The sequence below is a fragment of the Capsicum annuum genome, chromosome 11, assembly GCF_002878395.1.
Source record: "Capsicum annuum cultivar UCD-10X-F1 chromosome 11, UCD10Xv1.1, whole genome shotgun sequence".
In the NCBI taxonomy this organism is placed as follows: Eukaryota; Viridiplantae; Streptophyta; class Magnoliopsida; order Solanales; family Solanaceae; genus Capsicum; species Capsicum annuum.
Window position 1 is genome coordinate 132,257,912 of NC_061121.1, and position 26,672 is coordinate 132,284,583.

At 34.6% G+C, this 26,672-nt stretch overlaps 1 long non-coding RNA gene across 1 annotated transcript in view; it reads right to left on the minus strand.

Annotated features, from left to right (window-relative positions):
* Positions 1 to 9,226: 9,226 nt before the first annotated feature.
* The window catches only part of LOC124888501, a 53,131-nt gene continuing 35,685 nt past the window's right edge, over positions 9,227 to 26,672 (minus strand). Inside the window, exon 2 of the long non-coding RNA XR_007046827.1 lies at positions 9,227 to 9,319. This is a non-coding gene — a long non-coding RNA (uncharacterized LOC124888501). The remainder of the gene's footprint in view (positions 9,320 to 26,672) is intronic.

Here is a 26,672-nt window from a genome sequence, read left to right on the forward strand (position 1 = left end):
CATTCGTGCTCACTTAGTGGTAGGATTTCAATCAAACCCTTCATTTTACTACTATTTTCTACAAATGAGTTTATTCTCACTTTTCACTTTTAAAATAGATTTTTTCTATTCCTGGAATCGTACCACCTTATTTAATGAATTATGAGCTTCAAAACTAAATGTAATATTTTAGAAACTAGATTGAGACTGATTTTGATCCATTACTATTCCATTCTTTTAACACTATTATTTAGTTTACCTAAGAGAGATTTTGACCCTTTTGATACTATAATACTGATCTAGTCCCAAACATAAACTCGGGCAATGGAATTACAAATCTACACTCATTTGGTCTTAGTTCAAGTCCCTACACTTATTATACTGATACATATATATCTCTAGAACTGGACAGAGTAGACTGATCATGATAGTTATTAGAACTACTGGATTAGACCAGGTAGTGTATATATAGATATCTCAAGTCTTATATGAGCCTCTTTATTCATGAGTAATGGTGCCATAGAAGGATGGTCACCATAGGTCTTGTCTTTGTGAGCTACTGAGCTAGTAAAAGTGTATACACTTGTACGTATGGCACTCGAATTGGATATGGTTTACTATTAGTTTATATGTATTCGTTCATTTATAAGCATTGCCTATCATCAACATGATTGTTTGGTGCCTATATCTATTAATCTTATGGGGGTTTGTATAGTTATAAGATATGGTTGTTGTTTGCTAAGTGTTGATTGAACCTTTCGGGTTTATAGGGGCTCGTTAAGGTATTGTTTGTCCAGGCTATCTAGTTACTTTATCATTGGTTTATGGTTAGTTGTGGTAGGATGGTTATGGAATGCTACCAGAAATCATCGGTATATTTCTAATTCCTTATCTCTCTATTATTAGTAAGTTACATTATTGACAGGTTACCTCATGATTTGTTACACTTTGATTATAGGCTTGATTATGCTAGTATTAGCTCCCCTACTCGGTTATGATCCTTGAAATGTTAGGTTGCTCCATCAGGTTTTGACCTTTGAGTTTTCTCTTATATATATATAATGTTATTATTGTATATCCCCCTAATTCATTATTGATTCATATTTTATATTTATTATTTGGCCTTGTATAACTACAATATATTCTTCATTAACTTTCCATTTGTATATTGGCTTGTAATATATGATGTTGCATTTTAATTCCTAATTACACTAGGATAAGATAGCTTATCCTTATTGCTCCCTTAGCATTACTATGTTTAGCTTCTTGGATGATTTCATATAGTTTGTGTTCTTGCTTTATATGTTATTTATGCTTACACTATCTTTGGAGCTTAGTTGATCAATGCCTACTGAGTACCATATATTTGGTACTCATACTACTCTTCTGCAACATGTAGATCAAAATATGAGTTCTCGTCGTTGATGGATTCATCGTGTGGAGCAGCTATGTATCAGAGATTTAGGTGAGCTCTAGACAGTCGTGTATTCCCACTCTCCCTTTTATTGATTAGACTTATCTTTATTTTGTATTTCGGAGAAAGTTTGTATATGTATATTTATTTTGTATTTCCCCTTGCATTCTGATTGTATTAGAAACTCTTGTACTGATTTCATCAGGTCTTGGGGTTGTGTAACGCCCCGGGAGTACACCCTGGATGCCACACGGTGCTTATGATCACTAGTGACCACAAGCTAACCTATAAGCTAGTATTACTGTCAGCCCTGAATAATAATAACAATATACACATGTGTGGAATAACTGAATTCGCCATAAGGTTTTAAATACTAAAACATTTCTGAATCATAAGTCTAAAAACAAATGCCAGAAAATAACTATCTGAAAACTGCTAAAAGTAATGATAATCTGACTGATTGTTAGAAGTGTCTGAAAGCCTCTAAAACTGTCTGAATAAGAGTTGATAGGACAGGCCCCAACTAACTCTAACTGAATACTTAACTGAAAAATAATAAAATAAACATAACCGGTCCTCAAAATATGAAGGCTCACCACTGTTACTGCTACTGATATGCTGGAATGTCTAAGTACGGTCGGGAACCTGAGCATCCAAACCTATGATATGATACATCATATCGCAAGAAATGAGTATGCGTTCAGTACTTTGAATGTACTCGTATGCTAGATGAGGTTAGACGGTTATGCATGGGTTATGTGCATGAGTAATAACTTACTGAATGAGTAGCATGAGGTAACTGAATAACTGATAACATGCGTAAATGCTGTAAAACCTGAGAATGCATGACCAAGCATATAACATGATTCTGAAATAGTGTGTAAACTAAAATACTAAAATTTGATAACTAAATAACTGATAAACTGTATGCTATGGTCTAGTATAACTGAGCTGAGTTTTGGACTAAATACTGAAACTGAAACTGTGGAAGGTATCATCTGACTGACCTACCCCAAATCTGAGCTGATAGGGGTCCAACTTGTGACCTCAGTTGGAAGGGTTCTCGTACCGTTCCACGAGTACTAACAATGGCTTTGTCAACCCTAAACTAGCAGGTAGACACCTTGTCAACCCTAAACTAATAGGATGACTCATGATATATGTGTCAACCCTAAACTAGCAGGAAGACATCTCAAACCTACGCTGGCTACGTAGTTCTGTAACTCAGGGATTGCTACTAAGGGTCAAACCCTATACTAACAGGAATGCCCCCATCCCTGGGTTCGCTCGATGCTGAATCCAACTCCCAACAGAACTGACACTGATTATAGGACTAAACTAAGTTTAACTAAAGAAAGAACTGACTCGGATTACTGAATAGGTCTAAGTTTGACTAACATGATAACTGACTAAACTGATAATGCTCATATGTGTCTAAAACCATTTTAAAAATGCTGAGACTAAGTAAATAGCTAAATTTTGAGTATTCATAACCCCCAGGACTCAATAGAAATAACAATAGGACCACACGAAAACTTTGAAACCATAGAGAGGAATCCTTGTTCAACATTCATCACTTAGGCGTTTTATCAAACACATGAGGGTCATAAGTTAAAGCATGGGATAGTTAAAACATGTGCTACTAACATAATTACAAAACTAAAATCATGGTTTAAGAATGTAACATGCAAAAATCACCATTCAAACCTGTCACGGAGAAATTCCAACAATAGCACGTGGTAAACATAATTTGAAATCAAAGTTCATAGTAGCTTCATGTAGATAATTCATAAAGCATGTAAAAATCGTAACTTTAAACTTGAAAACATATTCTTTGACTCCATGGGTGAAAAGGACCCATGAATGAATATCATATACCTTAATTGAAGAATTCTTAGAGGTTCTTGGTGGTTTTCTTGAAATTTGAACTTGAATGTTTAAAGGCTAGAGTTTGTTCTTCAGAGACAATAGTTTTCAATTGAGAGAATTTGAGCAAAAGATGACCAAATATACTTTTAGGGGCTTTAATCTCATGTTCTTCATGGATTGGGGCCATGAGAAAAGACCAAACTACCCCTGGGAAATTAAAATTCTTAATTGGAACCCTAATTTGACCATCACCTTGACACGCTAAGGCTTCCACCGCTATAGCCACCATGGCGCACCACAATCGCGGTGAGCTGCTATTTTTGAAATCCAAACGTGGTCCAAACCTCATCCAAAAAATTTGAAAATTACCCGAGACATGGTAATTACACCCCTGAACATGAATCAACTAAAAAACATACGTCTCGGGGTCAGGAAGGTCAATTTAAAAATCAATGAAGTTAAGAGGTAAAAAATGAAACAAAGTCTCCAACACTTAGCTAAATTTTCAGGTTCTAAGTCTCTTGTCCATGTGCTATGGGTTGAATTGAGCTAAGACAATTACAGGGTATTACAGGTTGTAATCTATGTTAGTCTTTTGCTTAAGTTTATTTTCACTACTCCTTTCATTTCTCTTGATAGTCTGTTACTAGTTATTCCAGATTATGGGTTGGCTTACCCATTGATGGATTATAGTAGGTGTCATCATGACCTGAGAAATTGGGTCGTGGTACAATAATGATCTAGAATTTGTAAATACAAAAACCAACACATATTTTCAAACTAAGGGAATTACTCGTGAGAAAACATGCCCCTACACACCAAAATAAAATATTGTGGTAGAGAGAAAACACAAATATCTCCTTAAGACTGTCAGGGCACTACTTTTCCAATAAAAATTACCCCGTAGTTATTGGGGAGAATGTCTACTATATGCCACATATATAATAAATAGATTGCCAACCTCGCATTTATGGGAAAAACTCCTTACAAACTGTTGTACAATCAGACACCAACTTATTCTCATATGAGATATTTGAGTGTTCTGTGTTATCCCACATTACCCAAGACGCTAAAACATAAATTCCAACAAAGAACCATGCAACATGTCTTTATTGGATATCCGTTTGGAACAAAGGGTTAAAATGTCTTGATTCAGGCCACCAAGAAGGTTTATATCTTTAGAGATATGGTTTTTAGAGTCTGTTTTCTATTTTTACCTATTGTCTCATTAAGGAATCCAACAATGTTGATTCCACCAATGTTTCTCATCATGATGTCTCACCCATTACTACACATACCTCATCTCTAAAAACTTTGTTTTCTTCTACTACAACATACCTTATACCTGTACCTAATCCAGTAGCACATTCTCCACCAACTGATCCCATCTATTATCCACAAGTAGAGCCTAGAAGATCCAATAGACACACTATGTTTCCAAGTTACCTATAAGACTACTCTCATCCCAACTAGAATCTGATCCCACAAACCAATTTTTCTTTTTATGTTATGCACAAACACCCTAAATATGTGCCCCCTAAAGATTTAAATCTTGAAAGTCTTAGCTTTGTGATGAATGTTTGTACTGATAGTGATCCATTCTCATAAAAGAAGGCTATAATAAACCATACCTAACAGGATGTCATAAGAAAAAAGTTTGAGCCTATGCATGCAAATCACAGCTGGAGCCTTGTTCCCCAACCACATGGAAAGAAAATTATTGGCTGCAAGTAGGTGTATAAAATGAAGCACAGAGATGATGGTACTTTTGAGAGGTTTAGAATAAGGTTAGAAGTTAAGGGTTATACCCAACAGAAAGGAATTGATTACACAGATTGTTATGATGAACACTGTTAGAACCTTACTTCCCACTGTAATAAAGATGGAATGGAGTGTGTTTCAATTAGATATGTGAACAATGTATTCTGGCATGGAGATTTACATAAAGAGTTATTCATTGAAGTGCCTCCAGGTTTGGTCACCAATACTCTAGGATTAGTATTCAAACTCCATAAATCTCTTTATGGTTTAAAGCAGGCCAATAGACAATGGTATGCCAAGCATACTAAGACCTTGTATTCTAGAGGCTACACATATTCCATGCATGGTTACTCCTTTTTCTACAAGAAGAATCATGAATCTATTATCATTGTGATTGTATATGTAGATGATATTATCCTTACTAGGACAGACTTAAGTGAGATACAAGAGTTGAAAATGTTTCTTCACGACACCTTTAAGATAAAGAACTTAGGTAAGTTTCATTACTTCATAGGCCTGAAAGGCATAATTATCTCTCAAAGAAAATTTCTTCTAGACCTGTTGAAAGAGTACAATGTTGTTGAACATAGTAGCTTCACCTCACCACTTGATCTCACTATCAAATTGCACGCCAAAGAAGGTTCAGTCTTTTAGGATCCCACCTTCTATAGAAAGTTGATTGGTAAAATCAATTTCCTGACCAATACTAAGATGTATATTACCTATGAAGTTCCACATTTAATCCCGTTTATGAAAAATCCTAGAGAACCTCACCTGGCAGTTGCTTTTTATCTACTGAGATCTCTTAAATCTGACACTTCTTCAGGCCTCTTCCTTTCACAATATAAGAATATTGAAGTACAACATATTGTAATTCAGACTGGGCATCCCGCCCAAACACTAGAAAGTCTGTAAGTGGATACATTATTTTACTAAAAACTTGCCCTATCAACTGGAAGACCAAGAAGCAAGAAACCATATCCCTGTCATTGAGGCTGAATACAGACCCCTGAGAAAAGTTTTGGTAAGTTGGTTTTATTGCACAGACTTTTTCTTGTACTCATAGTCCCTCATACACTACCAATGAAGGTATGTTGTGACAATCAATCAGCCTTGCACATAACAAGAAATCATGTCTTTCAAGAAAGAGCAAAGCACATAAAATTTTTTATCACTTTGTGAGAAACCAGCTCCAAGAAGGCCTAATCTCTTTACAACGTGTTCCTACTCATGAAGAACTTGTTGATATCCTAACTAAAGCCTTGACGTGAGTCAAGCATAATGCTATCCTCAGAAAGCTGGCAGTGTTTTCTACACCTGTAACTTGAGAAGGGTGTAAAGATTTATGATAAATGTGTTGTATAATTAAACAGTGTTAGTTGATTAGTGTGTGTTAGTTATTTAAGCAGTGTAGTTAGTAGTCATATCAGTTGGGTAGTTCGAGGTAGTTAGTCAGTCGGTTAGGATGCCACCTAGATTGATCTAGATATTTTTCTCTCTATATATATAAGGACTTGTGATGACCAGGCCTTTCCCATAGCTACATCACTATAGATTTATCACTCAAATATATTTATAGGGTTGCGGGTCATTCAAAACACGTTGTAGAAGACAAGAAGCAACCCTAGACAAATATACTTGGGTTTAAAATATATTAACAACCAAAAGTATATGTTTCAAGACAAACCTGGCCAACGCTAGTTGTAGCTCGGAATTTCTTCGATAGTACGGACACTTTATATGTATCCATACTGAGACCGATTTTTTCAATCAAATTATTGATCGAAAAAATTAGATTACAAATATTGTGTTGAAACTTTTCTCAAGAATCACAATCCACAGTAAATGAAACAAGAAACACTTTTCTTTTCAATTATATTTTCTCTTTTGATTTGGTATTGGACTCATACATTTTTAAAAAAGTGTTTTTCTCATAAAAACTATTTTTGCAATGAAAATCATTTTCATTATAAAAAGAGTAAAGTATTAAAAACACACGTCAACTATTCCCTTTTTTAGTTTCACACTTAAATTAATGAAAGTGTGAAAAAGCGCACCTAAATTATCTCTTTTAATTTAAGAAACACACTTAAACTATCACGCTTAGTCTGAGAAACACACCTAAACTGTCACTTATTAGTTTGAGAAAAATATCTAAAAGCTGATCAGATCAAATATTTGTTTACAAACTCTTTATGTGTGTCTAGACAATAAAAATTAGTCCACGTAGCATATTTTTATTCTTGTTTTCTAACACATTATTTTTTTTTACATTTTAGATATTTAATAAATTTTTATTCATTTTGAGGTGCGTTTCTCAAACTAATAAGTGATAGTTTAGATGTATTTCTCACACCCTCAATTTTAGATATGAAACTAAAAGAAAAATTATTTTTTAGGTGTGTCGTATGAAAACTTTTCTCATAATGAACAACCTTTTTCTCAAGAGCATATGTTACAATGAAAACCGTTTTCATGAAACTTGTTCTATGTATGGAATTTTCCCAGCACCCATTATATAGAATCGCTCATAATTTTTTCTTCTGTTTGGTTCAAGTAATAATTTACTTGCGATAAAAATTTAATTCGAAAAAATTACCCAAAAGAAAAGTTAAATCCCACCTTAAGGGATTAGACGTGCAAGTCCTCATGTTCAATCCAATTCCAAATTGGAATTGTTTTACTTGGGTAGCATTACAAGTCCTAATGGAATTAGTTGTTGTACGTATGCAGCAAACCCCATATATGGGCATTCTATGTTCATCCAATTCTAAATTGGGATGAGTTGGCACGTGTAGTTGTGGCTAGGTATGGACTTTCCATCCTAGTCACAACAATAAGATCTTATTAGCATTCATAAATATTAATTAACAATCCCAATTAACAAATATTATTTAATTTTCTATTTATATTATTTATAATATTAATTATATTTTTGATGTTAGAAAAGAATATAATAACATTTCATTTGAACTAATGCTTTATTTATTAGACTAATTAAATTCTCTAATTTAATTATCAAACAATAAAATAAGTACTACATTAACAAAGACTGGAATACTCATAAGTGTGTGACCCATAGCTTCAAAACAAAGACGGTAGTTGTTGCAATACTACTGCACACACAAGTGAACATGGCCGTGCAAGTAATAAAGTGGCCCTTAGGAGCCAAGTATCGATCACACATGGACTTGTATTTAACAACAATCAGATTCTTATGTCACTAAGAAAGTTAAGAAGTGCAAAGAGTAACCAAAAAGGGTTCAAGTTTGAGAATTAAGATAACATAAAATAATACGAGATTATACAGTGTTGGAGACAATGACTATGAGAAATCCAGGGTTAAGGCACTTTGAACAATCCTACTAAGCTATACAATCTTGTTGGTTAAGTCAATTATCTTAGTTGATGATTCACAGGATTGATAACATGATTAGGGAAAGATCATCCTCACATCGTCCATCTAAGTTAGACCCACAACTACATCGTTGAGCGGAGATGTGAAAACTAACTCAAACACATTTGTATTTCTTCTCGTAACCGAACCAAATGGGTGAATTAGGTATATTCATATCCTAACTAAAAATCCTATCTTTAATTCCTTTAAATTATAAGATCCCACTCCATATATCCCATTATCTAATCTATTATTCCTCCTTCCTGGCTCACAATAGAAATATAGATTTATTCCAGAGGTTACGAATCACTAGAATAGCAATAAAAAGAATGCATGAACAACCAAATATGATAATCAATAATAAAATACTCAATTATAAGCTAAATATTCATGTCCGTAGCTTCAACACTATAGCGAGCACATTTAGTCACTCATAGTTTTACAATGAATCACAAGAATGGGATTCATATGTAAAAACTAAAAGCAAAATAAAGTTTAGAAATAAGACCCCTAATTAAATTCCCTCATGTGTTCTCAAGCCCCAAAGTCGTCCAAAATTTTTAGGATAGAATCCAAGTGTCCGATTTATAGTATGGAAGAATTTGGCCAATTTTCACCCTTGGGCATGGAACGCCCCAAATTGAGCATGCACAAGGGTGTGGTATGCCCTTAACATAGATTCTCACTAGAATTGGTATGTAATTTGTGTCTCATGGAGTGTCAAACCCTTATCTCAGAAATTTGAGGGCGTGGCACGTCCTTGTGCTAAAAAAGTCCAGCTTTCATTGTAGTTAACTCCTTCTGTATGTCTTTAAGTTCCACACTTTGTGGCTGCCTTTCACACTTCATTTGGCCTTGTTTTGATCTCGAGAATTATTTTTAACATCTTAAATGGTTTCCTATAACATCAAAAAAGCAATAATTAGTGCACATGACACAATAGAGTTCATCCAAGTATACTAGAACAAAGCATAGCTCAAGCTAGCGACACTAGTTTTCTCGTCTACACTCTACGTGATTATTTTGAGTCTTAACTTTTTTCAATTGCACTATAAACATTCTAACCATTTACTTCAACATATTATAACACCCTTAATAACTCATTAACACATCAATAAGTTCTTAAAACTAGTCAAAATGAGTATGTTTAATGACACTTACGTGAATAATACACCTAAGATCACCACTCGACACTTAAAGCCTTGTTCATCCTCGAACAAATCTTTACCCTGAGCAACATCCAGTGAAGAATCCAACATTACTACTATAGCTAAGACACTCAAGCTAGAACTACGATGACTTATAGCAAGTTCTACACCAAGTATGTCATATTACAATTGTAGGTTCATGAACACTACTTCAAAATATCCTACCCTCAATAATTTAGTCAACCAAGTTGGCAACTCATGCATATTACTCAATTAATGATATCATACAAATCAACTAAACCTCATCAAACATGTGCCTTCACCATAAGAGAGTCACCCATATTCACTCACAAATATGCAATTTATCACAAGAATAGGTGTAAGAATCAAATTTCGCTCACTCTCACAAGGAATTCTCATGCCACATAAGATGAACCATAGTCTTGCCCTTAGTGTAATACTCCACTAGTTTTAGAATATCAAGCTCAATATTAAGTAGGACTTTAATAATTGTAATGTCGGCTACGGGATGGATAGGAACTATTAAGTCCTGTAATAGTGACTATCATCCCAAATCACTTTAATATATCACACATAACATTGAACACTTCTCTAACAACCCTAAATTTTCAGCACTCTTATCTTCTTGCTTCTTTTTTGTTTTACTCCATCCCATTAAGCTAGTTCACACTTATTAAGTAGGGAGTAGTTTCTATCATGACTTGATTCACTTTTGATCAATTTTTATTTTCATTACATTTCTCCTAACTACACATATGACTTTAAAACACCATTAGTTCTTATTTTGGGGGCTTCACTGTCACTTTTCCCTTCTTTAACTTGGCACTTATTACATCTTAATTTTTTAACTAAGCTCTTAGGAGATTTGAATCAAATTCAAGTCAGTTGAAAGAAAGAAAATTGGCTACTAATGAATAGGCTAAAGTCTTAATAGGGCTAACTAGGATCATGCAATAAGGGTAGATAAAGAGGATATAAAACCTGATTGTCAAAGAAATGCCTATATTATCTCCTAAACCTAACATTCTTTATTTTAATTTGTACACACACTAGGAAAGTTCTAGACATCAATATAAAACTAGAAAAGTCCTTGGTCACACATGGCACATGCTCGAATCAAGTAGGATCACTATATAATCTAAACCAAGAAATAAAACAAATTTAAAATTAAGCAAACGTCGCACATGAGTTGTATAAATGAGCCTAGGTGTCTCAAAAATAGTTGTTCAACTCAAATCAATATGTTTACACATTCATAACCACTTTCATTATGTAGTCATACATAGAAACTACAAGAACATCTCATTTATTCCTAATCAAAAATTTAAAATGACTCCTAAAATAAAAAAGGGATAATGGGTTCAAAGGGTGCTCCCCCCAAAAAAGAACTAAAAATAAAAACCAAAGAGGTGGGTGAAGTGTGCCCCTACTAGAGTGACACTAACAAAATAAAAACAAATTAAAAACAAACAAACTATAGGAACATTTCATACATAAACAATTGGAAGATCTTCACCACACTTAAAATAACACTTTTTCCCTAAATTATAAATTAAAAGTAAGGACGCCTTAGGCCTCTAGGCCTAGCTAGTAGCATCTTCATCATTAATAAGGTATGATTGACCCCATACCTTGTCCTTGCCATGCTTCTTATCTTAGATTAATGGTATTTAGACTTTCAATTAACGTGTGACTCAAATAAATAAATGGTGATATAAAGAAAAACTTAAAAATTAAAAACCTATCTTAACTTAGGTTACCTCCAAAGCAGCGTCTGGTTTAGTATCATGGCACGACTCACATCACTACTTTTAACCATATTCTTTTAACCTCTTTCTCCTACTTATACCCATTTTCTTACTCTTTTCTGACCTGTTGAGTGTTTACTCTCAAGGTCTGTATCTTTCTTCACACTTGTCTTTTCATGCTCCTCCCTTTTGTTTTTGAAATCAGGCTTAATTTTTTTATTTAGGCAACTCTATGAGATAGTTCAGAGAGATCATTGGATTTTTGTACTCTACTATCCCTCACTCATCTACTTCCATAGCTGTGGTCATACATAAATTAATCCTTTTAGTGTAAGGGTGTATTGAGAGTTGTATATACCTTGAAGACTACCTCATCATCATTTAGTCTCATTGTTAGAGTGCCCTCTATCATATCAATAAGTGCTCATCCCATTCAAAGAATGGATGTTCCAGTATGATTGATACCCTATCATATGTATCATAATCAAGAATAATAAAGTCAACAAGAATAATGAACTTACCAAATAAATGAGAACATCCTCAATGATTTCTTTGGGCACTACTCTAGTTCTATCAGCCATTTGGAGAACCACGGAATATGTCCTTATCTTTCCTAAATAAAGAGTATTAAACATAGAGAGGGGCATCAAATTTATGCTCTCCCTTAATCACTGAATTCATGGACCACATCACTTTCAGTAATTTGTATAGAAAGGGTGAAAATCCCTAGGTTCTTAAGCTTTTTAAGCATATTTATCATCATCACTGAACTTCACTCCTCAGTAAGTGCTTCTATCTCAATGTCTCCCAGCTTTATCTTATTAGTCACCGCATCCTTCAAGAACTTTGTGTACTTAGGCATTCCCTGCATAACATTTAACAATGAGAGATTAATGTGAAGTTCTTTGAACGTGTCAAAGAACTTATAAAAACAAGAATCCTCCTTAGATGTTTAAAGCTTTTAATTGAATGGTGGTGGTTTCTCTTGTTTATGCTCAACTGCCTTTACTTTTGGGTACTCAGACTTCCCCAAATTTTTAGCTTTCTTAGTTTGTGCTAACTTTTCTTCTACCTGTTGTGGGAATAAATCTTTCTGTTCCTTCTAATTTTTCTTTAGAGGTCTATCAATCAAGTCTCTACCACTTCTCAAGGTGCTTTCTATTACCTGCTCTGAATTCTCTGTGTCCCTAACAGACCTCCTTAAGGTCTTGTGTTCTGAGCCTAAGCCCATTGCCCCAGCTGCATCTCTAAATTCCTTTAGGCAAGTTGCTGATTCTTTATCTCTATAGCCATTTGTTCTTGACTGGCCAGGATCATTTTTAAAGTTTCTACAATATTACTGGCGTAAGAGTTATTCTATATGTTCTATTGCTATTGAAACTACTGAGTTTGAGCCTAATTGTTGCCTCATGAGTAATTGGGCTGACTTTGCCAATTGTAGTTGTAGGAATTACCATATTTTAGATTGCCCTTATGTGCATTGCTCACAAAGTTAAGCGACTTTGTATTTGCTCCATATGAGTGTATAAAGTGATGACAAATTTTATAAATCTCACACTAAGACTAGGCCTACTGAACTATATTTACTTGGGCTTGAGATTGATTTGCACTCAACTTATTGAATGGTGTCATTATTTGATTCTGAAAAGAAGCCAACTGAGCGGCCAAAGCTATGACATTATCGACCTTAATAATCCCCTCAAACTTCTTCACTGCATTTTTGGACATATCACCCTGCCATTCTAGATTGCCTTGTGCAATTCGGTTCAGGAGGGTTTATAACCTATTATACGTTTTCTTCAATGCTTGACCACCTGCAGTCGAATCTAAAATAATTTTTATGGTATGGTCAAGAGCTTCTATGAAAGTATGAGCTAATACCTCATTTGTCTACTGATGGTGTGAGTAATCTTTGAGAAAAGGTTTGAATCTTTTTCATGCATGATATAGGTTCTCATATGACTTCTATATAAAACTCATGATCTCACTACGTAACCTTGTAGTTTTGCCAAATAGAAAGAATCAGATCAGGAACTTCTTTGTCAGGTCATCCTAAGTGGTGATTGACTTTGAAGGTTCTGTTGTCAACCATTTCTTTCTTTTCCTTAATAGTGAGAAGGGGAAGAGAGTGAGACACATAGTCTGTGGAGACTCCAGTTAGGATGAAAGTATCATTGATCTCTAAAAAGTTTTGATGATGAACTTGAGGATCCTCATGTGACTGGAATATGAACTGCCAACTATTTTCCAACAATTACACCATATTCTTTTTGAGCTCAAATCTACCTCTAGGTTCCAATCTATAGATAGAAAAGGTAAATTGTGAATGGGATTGTCACTTCACATACTATCCTGCGGTCTATTTGTTATTCAGCCATGAGCAGGATTAGCTTTATGCTATTGAACTTGTAGTATACGATAGAGAAGTATTACTTCTTTTCTTAACTGATGTAAGTGTTGCTCAGGTTCATGATATGGGTAAACAAAATCCCTTTCCCTTGTCAGCTTACTTGAGATCTAGACCTATACCTTTAAATTTATAAGCTAAGACCAAATTGTTAGCACTTTTAAAATAACATAGAAAAACTAAGAATAAGATAGTATCCGATTCTCAATCCCCTAGCAACGGCGCCAAGGACTTGTTGTGATTCTACCATACACACAAGTGTTTATGGCTATGCAATTAATAAAGTAGCCCTTAAAATCTAAGAATTGATCACACAGGGACTTGTGTTTAGCAACAATCCAATTATCATGTCACTAAGAAGGTTAAAAAAGTACAAAGCATAACCAAAAAGAGTTTAAGTTTGAGAATTAAGATTAATATTAAACAATATGAGATTATACCATGTTGGAGACAATGACTATGAGAAATACAGGTTCAAAGAACTTTGAATAATCCTACTAAATTATAAAATCTCATTGTTTAAGTCAATTATATTATTTCTTGATTCATGGGGTTGATAACATGGTAGGGAATGGTTATCCTCTAATCGTCCATCTAAGGTAGACCCACAACTACATCGTTGAGCAGGGATGTGAGAACTAACTTAAACGCCTTTGTACTTCTTAACATATTCGAAGAACATAGGGAAAATTAGTTATATTCCTATCCTAACCAAAAATCCTATCTTTAATTCCTTTAAAGTATAAGATCCCACTCCATATATCCTAATGTCTAATCTATCTGTTCCTCCTTTCGATCTCATAATTGAAATACAAGTTATTCTAGAGGTTGTGAATAACTAGAATAGTAATAAAAAGAATATAAGAACAAACAAACATTACAATCAATAATAAACCAACTTAATTGTAACTTAAAGTATTCATGTTCGTAGCCTCAACCCTAGAACGAGGGTGTTTAGCCACTCATACTTTTATAATGAATCACAAGAATGGAATTCATATGTAAATATTAAAATTTATTAAAACCTCATTATGTGTTTCTCAAGCCCCAAATTTATCCAAGATGTTTAGGATAGGAGTCAAGTGTCCTATTTATAGTATGGAAGAATTTGACCTGTTTTTACCCTTAGGCGTGGCAAGCCTCAAATAGTGTATGTCCAAGGGAGAGGCATTCTATTAACGTGGATGATCACTACAATTGTTGATGTACTTTGTGTATCAGGTCATGGCATACCCTTATCTTGGATCTTTGAGGGCATGGCACACACTTGTGCCAAAAGTCCAATTTTCTTTATAGTTAACTCCTTTCATTTGTTTTTAAGTTTTGCACTTTGTGGATGCCTTTCCCACTTTATTTGGCCTTTTAAAACTCATAGGAATTGATACTAATATCTTAAAAGGTGTCCTATAATATCAAACAACAAGAATTATTGCACATGACACAATAGAGTTCATCTAAGCACACTAGAACAAAGCATATCTCAAACTAGTGACACTAGTTTTTTTGTCTAAACTCGACTTGATTATTTTGACTCTTAACTTGTTTCAATTTCACCATAAAAAAATTCTAACCATGTACTTCAACACATAATGACACCCTAAATAACTCATTAACACTTCAAGTGGTCCTTAAAACTAGGCGAAAAACGTATAAATAATGACACTTAGGTGCAGAAATACACCTAGTTTTAGCAGTAAATTGATCATATCATTATACTAATAAAAATTGGCATCAATAAATACTCCTTAATGATAGAATAACATGAAGTATACAATTTAGTCTCAAGAACTTGTAGAAGAATAATGCAGTATTTCCTTCTATCCTTATTTCTCTGGATCAACATAGGATATGGTCTAACTATCAAATACCAATAGGTGATCAACTATATGTGCACGTCAGATTATAATCAACTATTAAATAACGAAAGAAACTTTTTTCTTCTTTTAGTTAGTTGTCCTTTCCAAGGTTTTGATTAGTCGTTTTGATTTTGATGAATGATTTTTTTGCAGTATTTTAGAAAAAGAATAATCAAAGGATTCTTCATCAAAGATAAAAAATGATGAATGTATCAATAGAAGATCTCAAAAAATAAGAAGATCATTATAATCCCCTAAAAATTTATTGATTCATATCTCACCTAAGGAAGGAAATAATTCTCCTTGTACCAAAAAAATTGGTCACGTCTCTCTTTTTAGGGATTAGTTCATTCAAATTTTCTTTTTATAGTTTTTACTTATTCTTGGAAATTAAATATTTAATATTCCATTTCCAAGAAGAAAATCTTTTGTGTTTCCTTCTACATTTAACTTCCAACAGGTAGTAGTAGTCCAATCACTACTATTTAAATAATGGAAGTCAAAGAAAGAGACCTACTTCTGTCTTAACCTTCTCTAGTTCTTTGTGTTACTTTATTCAAGCATTGTATTCTCTTTTACTTAACCGTGTATTCAATAAGAGAGGAGATAAACACATATTTAATGAGGCACTATATCAAAAAGTTACAAAAGAATAAAAGTGTGAGTTATAGCCAAAAAGCGTAACTCAATTCTTCTAATTTGATTTGAAAAACAAGAACTAGAGAATCACTTTTAATCCAAAAAGACTAGAGTAAGAACTATTATAGTTCCCAACCAGTATAAAATATATGGTGTCATACTTACTTTCAACATTTATGATTTTTGTATTCCTCAAGCTTTCATAAACTATCTAGATTAGTCAACCGACCTCACAAGTCGACTATCAAAAAAGACTAATTCACCCTACCCCTCTTACAAATTTTAATTGGTAGTAGAGCCTATACTCACATTTATTTGGTTACTAGGAAAGTAAGAAAAGACCATGGCCCATACAATTGTTGGAGCGTTATTCTCAGAAGAAATATGTAAGATCCCTCAAAATTTTAACTATTTTATTTTTGATCCTTTCACGTGCATAATGTTAATTTTTGACTTGAATTATGTTTAAAGATGCTAAAATGGTACATTTGAAAGGTTTTGGAATATTTGAAAAGGGTTCGTGATTATTTTGGGACCCCAAAGTAGTGAGGGTCTGCAATGTTAGCGTACCATAGAGGTTAGCCTCCACAATAAGGGCATGGCATGGATGCTACCCTCCACAATATTGGCGTGCCACGCCGCTAAGTTAAGTTCACATGATTTTTGTTTTATTCACTTGGGGTTAGGGGCTTTTCATCTTTTACCCCCTGTACGTCCTTTAAACATAAAATAACTCCATTCCCTTCAATTTTCAAAGATCAAATTATTCTCTCTCTCAAACTCAAAACTCAAGAACATTCAATGGTTTTACAGAGAATTCATTTTTTGGGCTCTAAACTTTAAATTTACTTAAATTTCTTGTGTATTTTAGGCATGCATCTCATAACCTGACTTTAATATTATATTGTGGAATTTATTTACTCATTATCTACGTGGTTTAAATTGGTGGATTTGAAATTAGGGTGAGGGGTTTAGATTGGTATTTCTTGAATTACATTTTTCATGTTTTAAATTAATGATTCATGCTTTAAATTTATGGTTTTTGGACTAAATGGATCCATTTTTATGGAAATTGGATTGGGAAATATGGGTTTCCTAAATTGATGGCTTTTTTGCTCGGTAATGGCATTAGCCCCCACCCACTTTGTAAATTTAATTTTTGATGATGGATAATTGCATAATTCAACTTATTTATGAACCCAATGCATTGCATTAATGAATAAATAGTTTAAATAGATTTGAAAGGCCATTGGTGGCCATGGTTTAGATTTTAAATGGAACTTGGGAGTCCAATGGTCACGTGGATTGGTTTGGCATGGTTATATGAGCTTGGAAGCATAATTGGTAAGATGATAGCAAGTGGTAAATGCCTTAATTATAATACTCCTATGTTATAAGTTGGGATTACATGCAAACTATTTTAATTTGGGCTTAAAGGGATTTGTTTAGCTCACCATGAAGGTGTAGTCCCGAGGGGACTAAAATTTGAAACCACGTTTGCCCGCGTGGGGGTCTATATGACCGTGTGCTTGGTTCACATATTATATTTTGGGATGGATATAGCCTTTGTGTATTTATTCCATCTTTCGAATTCCTTAGTTCATGCGACTAACATATACTGGGACCCTTTCAGCAGGGAGAATTGAACCTATATAGCCCGTGGGTTCCTTTTGGACAAAGTGAGCTACATAGTTTAAGTTAATTGTTTAAACTCTCATGTTCATGACCCTTATCCCTGTCTCGGTATCCTATATTTATATATAATTATTGTGCATAAGGTTTTGAATAATTTATGATATTGGCATTATTTTATCACTTTTCCTAAGTTATATGCTAGTGCTTATCCCACTGACCATACCTGGATGCTACATCGCTTTATGATGTAGGATCCAAAGGGTTTTTATTACTCCTGTGCAGCATTAGGTGGTTTGGCATATCTATTGAGTTTCTATGAAGTGGTGGCCTCCATATTTCGGAAGCCCTGGTCATTTCATTTATTTTCTTTACTTCTTAGTATTTTAATTTGGATTCTTTTGGTCATGGTCGGGGGCATGTCCTGACCCTTTTGGCATTTCTGGTTTTAGAGGCTTTTTTGAACAAATATGGGTTGGATATTGTTCTAACTCTTAGTTTTTATTTCATTTATCTATACATCTTATTATTAGTATTGGGTTGGATTCCACTATTTATATTTATGTGCTCTTGAGGTAAGAATAGAGGGGGGAAGGGAATCTTCAGTACATGCTGGGATCAAGATACCCATCACATTCATGCCCAATTTTGAGTCATAACTAGCTTGGTATCAGAGCACGATTCAGTATCATTGGATGCCCACAATATTATTGTAATACCCCATACTTCTCCTAGTTCAAATTTATCTCTAGAATAATAAAGATCTTGATTCAAAGATGAATATATTTTATTCAATGTGAAATTTTTAAGATTTTGACTTTTTATCACGTGGGAAATCAAATAAGCTTTCCGTTGATACCAAGTTCGTCCAAATCCGACACTCGGGTGAAGAGTTAGAGCCATTTTAGTATGACAGTGTGCCACATAGTACTTTAGCGCGTTACAGAGCCAGCCAAAATGGCAATCATTAAAATCCAGTGAGCCTACGCGATTATGGTACGTCGTGCCAAGGCTTAATTTGAGAGTTGTCAATTTCCGGTGCACCAACGTGATTCCACCGTGTCGCGGTGCCTTTCCAGTTCTCAACCAAGGTGGCAACGCAATTTCCACCGCATCGCGCCACTAACAAGTTTCCCAATTGTCCAGTTTCCAGTGAACTGGCGCGATTCCACCGCATCGCGCCAGCATGTAAAATCGAGATTTTTAGATTCTACTTTTAAATTTCAAAGACCAATTGGTAATTTTCTAAAGCCCCAAACCAGTCTATATAAGGGATCTATACCCTATATAATGAAAGTACTTCATTATTCATCAATTTTTTCCCAAATAAAAATATTTTCTCTCTCAAGAAGTCAAGAACCCTAGCAAAGAAATCAACAACGAGCCTAAGGATTTCTTTAAGAACCTTCAAGAAAGAGTCTTCTAAGGTATGTTAGATGTTGATTCTTGGGTTTATTCCACCCAAGAAGTTCAAGAATCCTTTTCTAAATTCAAAGATCTTATGTTTATGAGTTTTCATGATTTATGTGAATTGAAATTGGAGTTCATGCTATTATTGAGTTTTTAATTCATGTTTCGTTTATGAGGTTTTCAAGCTTTGACCATAGTATGTGATATTCATTTAATGTTCATGATAAACCCTCTTCAAGTTGCTTGCTAAGTGATATGTTCTTGTCAATTAAGTGTAGAAATTGTTGAATAAGCAAAGCATTCTCCCCATATATTCGATGAAATGCTTATGTGAATAAATTAGAGCCATTATAATATGTTGACAAGAAATCCCCAATTGTATGCAAGCCCATGCATGCCAAGTGTTTGTTGAAATGTCTTAGTGAATGAATTGTGACATGGTAGCATGAAATTTCCCAATTATGTGCTCTTCAATAATTGCTAAGACCTTTATACATGCTAAAGGTTTGATGCAAGAACTTGTTGAATGGAGTATGAGCCAATAGCATGTCTCCCTATACTATCACATGTTTGTGATTCCTAAATACTTGAAGAGATGCTTTAGTGATTGTAATGGTGAATGAATGTCCATGGTCTTGACTATTCAAGAATGATTATATTTTACTTTTATGTTATCGAGTCTTGGGGGTATTTATACCCAACAATTTAGATGCAGTCTAGAGCCAGTGTCAGTTTTCACGATAATCTCAGTCCAGCCACGATTCTCAGAACTCAGTGAGTTATAGAACTCTGTACTCTCTGATAGATACAGAACTTAAGTAATCTTAGTAATCTCAGAATCGCTAGTATTCTATCCTCAGTTCAATACTCAGTTAAAATCTAGTAGTATTCGAGTGTTCAGTTTAGACCTCAGTAGTATTTGAGTAATCTTTTCAGAGATTAGTATCATTTAGTAAGATAACGAGATTTAGTAGTATTCCATCAAATATGAAATCAAGTGAATTTAGTGTAACTCAGTCAGGTTTTTCGAGAAATATGATCAGTAACAGATTCAACTTAGTTTAAGTTCAGTTAAGAATTAGTTTAAAGTCTTTCAGTTGGGAGTATGAACTAGCACTGAGCGAGTACAGGGATGGTGGCTCCCCATTAGAGAGGCAGAGTAGTTAGGAGCAATGCCTGAACTCCAGAACTGTGTAGCCAGTGCAGGATGCAGGAGTCACCCATTAGGAAAAGGCTTGACTATTATACTGCTTTAGGCTTGACTTCCTGTGAGGGTCACCTATTAGAGAGGCTTGACCAAAGTTGAGGTGTTTACCGGTGCACATTATTGACACCCTTCCAGCTGGAGTTACAGATTGGATCGTACCATTTCAGATTCGGGACATGTCAGTTAAGTAAGCACTCCCATAATTGCAGTTTCAGTATTAGTCTTTAGAATAGAACTCAGAAATCAGGACTGTCAGATACAGTCACCTATCTTAGTAAGGAACTCAAATAGTTCCATAGATTCATGGACCACCCTCTAGATAGGCTTGGTCCCTTATAAAGTTATTCAGTTAGGTAATCTCATTATCAGATTCAGAGATCACCCATTAGATAGGCCTGATCTTGTTCTCAGATTTAGCTGAGTAATCTTATTATCAAATTCAGAGATCACTCGTTAGATAGGCCTGATCTCATTCTCAGATTCATTTGAGTAATCTTATTATCAGATTCAGAGATCACCCATTAGATAGGCCTGATCTCGTTCTCAGATTTAGTTGAGTATTCTTATTATCAAATTTAGAGATCTTCCGCTAGATAGGTTGGATCTCAGACATAATGTTTTTTTATCATTGATAGTAGATTTAGGGATCATCCATTAGAGAGGTTTGTTCTCAGATTCGGTCAGTCAAGAGTAGTAAGATCATCTTTCAGTCATTGATTTAAGTAGATTCAGTTAATTAGCTTTACTATCATCAGTTTCTGAGATGACTCGCTAGACAGGACTAATGTCAACTTTAGTACTCAGTTATCGATATCAGAAGATTTAGTTATTTAGTATCTCAATATTAGTAGTAAGTTCAGATGACAGTAAAAAAGTATCTGAGTTTTAGTTTTTTGATTTGTGATGTTTTTAGTTATGGTTTGTGCATTCATGCATATGTCCTCATTCAGTATTCTCATGATTATTCAGTTAAATAATTTTTCATGCATAAGCCCTTGCATTTATCCTTACGTCATCTTCATACTCAGTACATTCTTGTACAGACACATTTGTGCTATGGTGTTTTATTTGACACTATAGGTTTAGAGGCACGAGATCTAGAGTACCCCTAACAGCTCATTCCCAGTCAACAGTAGTAGACATAGCCGTGAGTCCTTTTCATTCGAGGATGATCCATATTTTATCATCGTATTAGATTTAGTTTATTTTTAGTATATGGAGTTATTTGGGGACATGTCCCATCAACTCCACAGTTATGACAGTTTAGAGGCTTTTTAGAAATATGTATCAGTATTCAGTTTTCAGTTTTGAGTATTTTAGATGTTTTGAACCTTATGGCCCATTTTTTCTAGTTTTCTGCATTTATTATAAATATTATGTAGTGCTCAGGTATAGATATCAGTAGAGGGTTAGCTTGTGGTCCTTCGGGATCATGAGCACTGTGTGATATTTTGGTTCTAGAAAATTGGGTCGTTACCAACTTGGTATCAGAGCCTAAGGTTCAATAGTGTCCTAGGAAGTCTAAAAGCCACATCTAGTAAAGTCTTGTGCATGGGTGTGTTGTACGCCATATTATGTACAGGAGGCTACAAGATGTTTTAGGAAAAGTTTCCCTTTTTTTTATGTCTCAGATCGTGCTATACAAAGGTCCTCTAAGAAAGTTATGTAGATTCTCTACATGCTTCACTCATGTCAACTCCACCTTACCTTCAAGGTAATTGAAATAGTAAAGCTTAAGCTCCTAGAGATAGAGCTTTGTCAGACCGTCCGTGTAGATAGTTATGGGATCGCCCATAGGCTCAGCAGTATTCCATCAGATCCTTTCTCAGAATCCTATAATAGCATATGACCTAGAGTTAGAAACATGAACCTAGGATTTTAGCAGTAATACCATTGGAATAGTGTTAACCATAGCGAGCAGATTATGTATTCATGGGGATAGTTGTATAAGAGGTAAATCAGTAGGCTTGAACAGTGCATGCAATAATTTAAGGTAACTGATCAAAAACTAAGTGTAAAGGTGTAGATGTGAGTTAGGAGGTGTAATCCTAGTAGTCAATGAAGGAACAGAAGAAGATGATGTGTTTAGCGAGACACGTATGTGTCAAAAAGGGGGTGTAGGCATGTGATGATGATTCCAGAAACTAAAGAATGTTAAGAGTTGTATTCCAGAAGATAGTATTAGCAGTGAGTTTTATACTTTCAGGTGCATACTTTCCGAATGAGTTTATCATTTATGTGCATTATTATGCCCCAGACTCTAGAGTAGATTGATTGTAGTTCAGTTCAGAGTTTAGTAAAGTATTCTCAAACTTATGGTGATAACTTAAAGCTAAAGAGGAGAGTATAGTTGAAAGAGTTCATAAGAAGTACTTCAATTAAGTATAAGTTTCAGCATGAGTTAGTCAGTAAAGTTAGCAAGTTAGTTTAGCAGTCAGACAGTCAGATTTATATGGTTTATTTTCCCCTCTTTCCATCTAACCTTACCATCTGAGAACTCAGGAATGTAAATATTCTAAGGTATAAAGTCCTAGTAGTTGCAAGATAAGTTCAGTTCATGAGTCATGCATTATTTTTAGCTCTTCGAGGTTCTGTTATGATTCAGTTCATAGATGCTTTGTGCATTGCCTCAGTTTTCTCAAGTATGTCAGTGAAGTAAGAATTCTTACAGGGAAATAAAGTCCCAAGGGGGAGATACCCTATAATTCCTCGATTCTTTCATGTCTTTAAAACCCATTCAGTTTCATTTTCAAATGTTTCTTACAAAGCTAGTATCCATTATCATTGTATAATCAGTCAAGCATTCAAAAGTCAGTTCAGTCAAGTATTCACACATTAGATATGCATGTTCAGTAGAAAAACTCATCTTATCAGTGTATTCAGTCATGCATTCATGAGAATGACTCATTCACAAATCCATGCATCAGATATGCATGTCTATTATAAGAATTCAGCTTATGAGTAGCTTCAGTCATGTATTCCATGCATCAGATATGAATGTTCATTATGAAATCTCAGTATATCAGTAGTTCCAGTCATATAGTCATATTTCTCATGCTCATGTCCAGTAAGTAAGTTCAGCCTGCTAGCATTCTTAGCTTAATCAGTCTCATTTAAGGATGAATATTTCCAAGGAGGAGATATTATAATACCCCATACTTCTTCTAGTTCAAATTCATTTATAGAACATTAAAGATCTTGCTTCAAAGATGAATATATTTTATTCCATATGAAATTTTTAAGATTTTGAATTTTTATCATATAGGAAATCGAATAAGCTTTTCGTCGATACCAAATTTGCCTAAATCCGACACTCAGGCGAAGAGTTAGAGCCATTTTAGTAAGACAGTGTACCACCTGGTACTTTAGCGCGCCATAGAGCCAGCCGAAATGGAAATCGTCAAAATCCAGTGAGAATCCTCAATTATGGCGCACGCACCAAGGCTTGATTTTAGAGTTGTCAATTTCCAGTGCACCAACGCGATTCCACCGCGTTGCGGTGCCTTTCCAACTCACAATCAAGGTGGCAACGCAATTTCCACCGCATCGCGCCACCGACCAGTTTCGCAACTGTCCAGTTTAACATGTTAAATTGTGATTTTTAGATTCCATTTTTAAATTTTAAGGACCAATTAGTAATTTCCTAAATCTCCAAACCAGTCTATATTAGGGATCTATACCCTAAATAATGAACGTACTTCATTATTTATCATTTTTTCCCCAAATCAAAATATTTTCTCTCTCAAGAAGTCAAGAACCCTAGCCAAGAAATCAAGAACGAGCCTAAGGATTTATTCAAGAACCTTCAAGAAAGAGTCTTCTAAGGTATGTTAGATGTTGATTCTTGGGTTCCTTCCACCCAAGAAGTTCAAAAACCTTTTTCTAAATTCAAAGATCTTATGTTTATGAGTTTTCATGATTTATGTAAATTGAAATTGGAGTTCATGCTATTACTGAGTTTTTAATTCATGTTTTATTTATGAGGTTTTTAAGCTTTGACCGTAGTATGTGATATTCATGTGATGTTCATGATACACCCTCTTCTAGTAGCTTGCTAAGTGATGTGTTCATGTCAATTAAGTGTAGAAATTGTTGAATAAGCAAATCATGCTCCCCATATGTTCGATGAAATGCTTATGTTAATAAATTAGAGCCATTATAGCATGTTGACTAGAAATCCCCAATTGTGTGCAAGCCCATGCATGCCAAGTGTTTGTTGAAAAGTCTTAGTGAATGAATTATGAAATGGTAGCATGAAATTCCCAAATTATGTGCTCTTCGAAACATGTTAAGACCTTAATACATACTAAGTATTTGATGCAAGACCATGTTGAATGGAGTATGAGCCAATAGCATGTCTCCCTGTACTATCACATGTTTATGATTCCTAAATGCTTGAAGAGATGCTTTAGTGATTGTGATTGTGAATTAATGTCCATGGTCTTGACTATTCAAGAATGGTTATGTTTTACTTTTATGTTATTAAGTCCTGGGGGTATTTATACCGATAATTTAGCTGCATTCTAGAGCCAGTGTTAGTTTTCATGATAATCTCAGTCCAACCATAATTCTCAGAAATCAGTGAGCTATAGAACTCTGTACTCTCAGATAGATACAGAATTTAAGTAATCTTTGTAATCTCAATATCACTAGTATTTTAGCCTCAGTTTATTACTCAGCTTAGATCTAGTAGTATTTGAGTGTTTAGTTTAGACCTCAGTAGTATTCAAGTAATTTTTTCAGAGCTCAGTATCATTCAGTTAGATAACGAGATTCAGTAGTATTTCATCAGATACGGAACCAAGTGAATTCAATGTAACTCAGTCAGGTCATTCGAGAAATATGATGTATAACAAATTTATCTCAATTTAAGTTCAGTTAAGAATTAGTTGAAAGTATTTTAGTTGGGAGTAGGAGCTAGCATCGAGCGAGTGCAGGGATGGAGGCTCTCTATTAGAGAGGCAGAGTCGTTAGGAGAAATCCCTGATCTCCAAAACTACATAGCCAGTGCAGGATATAGGAGTCACCCATTAGGAAAAGGCTTAACTATTATACTGCCTTTGGCTTAATTTCCTGTGAGGGTCACCCGTTAGAGAGGCTTGACCAAAGTTGAGATCTCTACCCGTGGCATGGTATTGACACCCTTCTAGTTGGGGTTATAGGTTGGACCCCACCAGTTCAGATTCAGGTCATGTCGGTTAAGTGAGCACTCCCACAGTTGTAGTTTCAGTATTAGTCTTTAGTGTAGAACTTAGAAATCAAGACTATCAGATATAGTCTCCTATCTCTATAAGGAACTCAGATAGTTTCATAGATTCATAGACCAACCACTAGATAGGCATGGTCCTTCATAAAGTTATTCAATTGAGTAATCTCATTATCAGATTTAGAGATCACCCATTAGATAGGACTGATCTTGTTCTCAGATTCAGCTGAGTAATCTCATTATCAGATTCAGAGATCACCCATTAGATAGGCCTGATCTTATTCTCAGATTCAGTTGAGTAATCTCATTATCAGATTCAGAGATCACCCATTAGATAGGCTCAATCTCATTCTGAGATTCAGTTGAGTATTCTCATTATCAGATTTAGAGATCTTGCACTAGATAGGTTGGATTTCAGACCTAATCTTTTCTTATCATTGATTGTAGATTCATGGATCATTTGTTAGAGAGGTTTGATCTCTAATTCAGTCAGTCGAGAGTTATAAGCTCAGCTTTTAGTCATTGATATGAGTAGATTCAGTTAATCAACTTTAGTATTATTAGTTTCTGAGATTAATCGCTAGATAAGACTGATCTCAACTTCAATACTCAGTTATCGATATCAAAAAATTTAGTTATTTAGTATCTCAGTATTAGTAGTGAGTTCTAATGATAGTAAAGCAGTATCCGAGTTTTAGTATTTCAAGTTTTGATGTTTTCAGTTATGGTTTGTGCATTCATGCATATGTCCTCATTCAGTATTCTCATGATTATTCAGTTAAGTAATTGCTCATGCATAAGCCCTTGCATTTAGCCTTTCCTCATCTTCATACTCAGTATATTCCCGTACTGATGCATTTGCACTATGGTGTTTTATTTGAAACCATAGTTTTAGAGGCACAAGATCCAGAGTACCCCTAGCAGCTCAATCCCAATCAGCAGCAGTAGATATAGCCGTGAGGCCTCTTCATTCGAGGA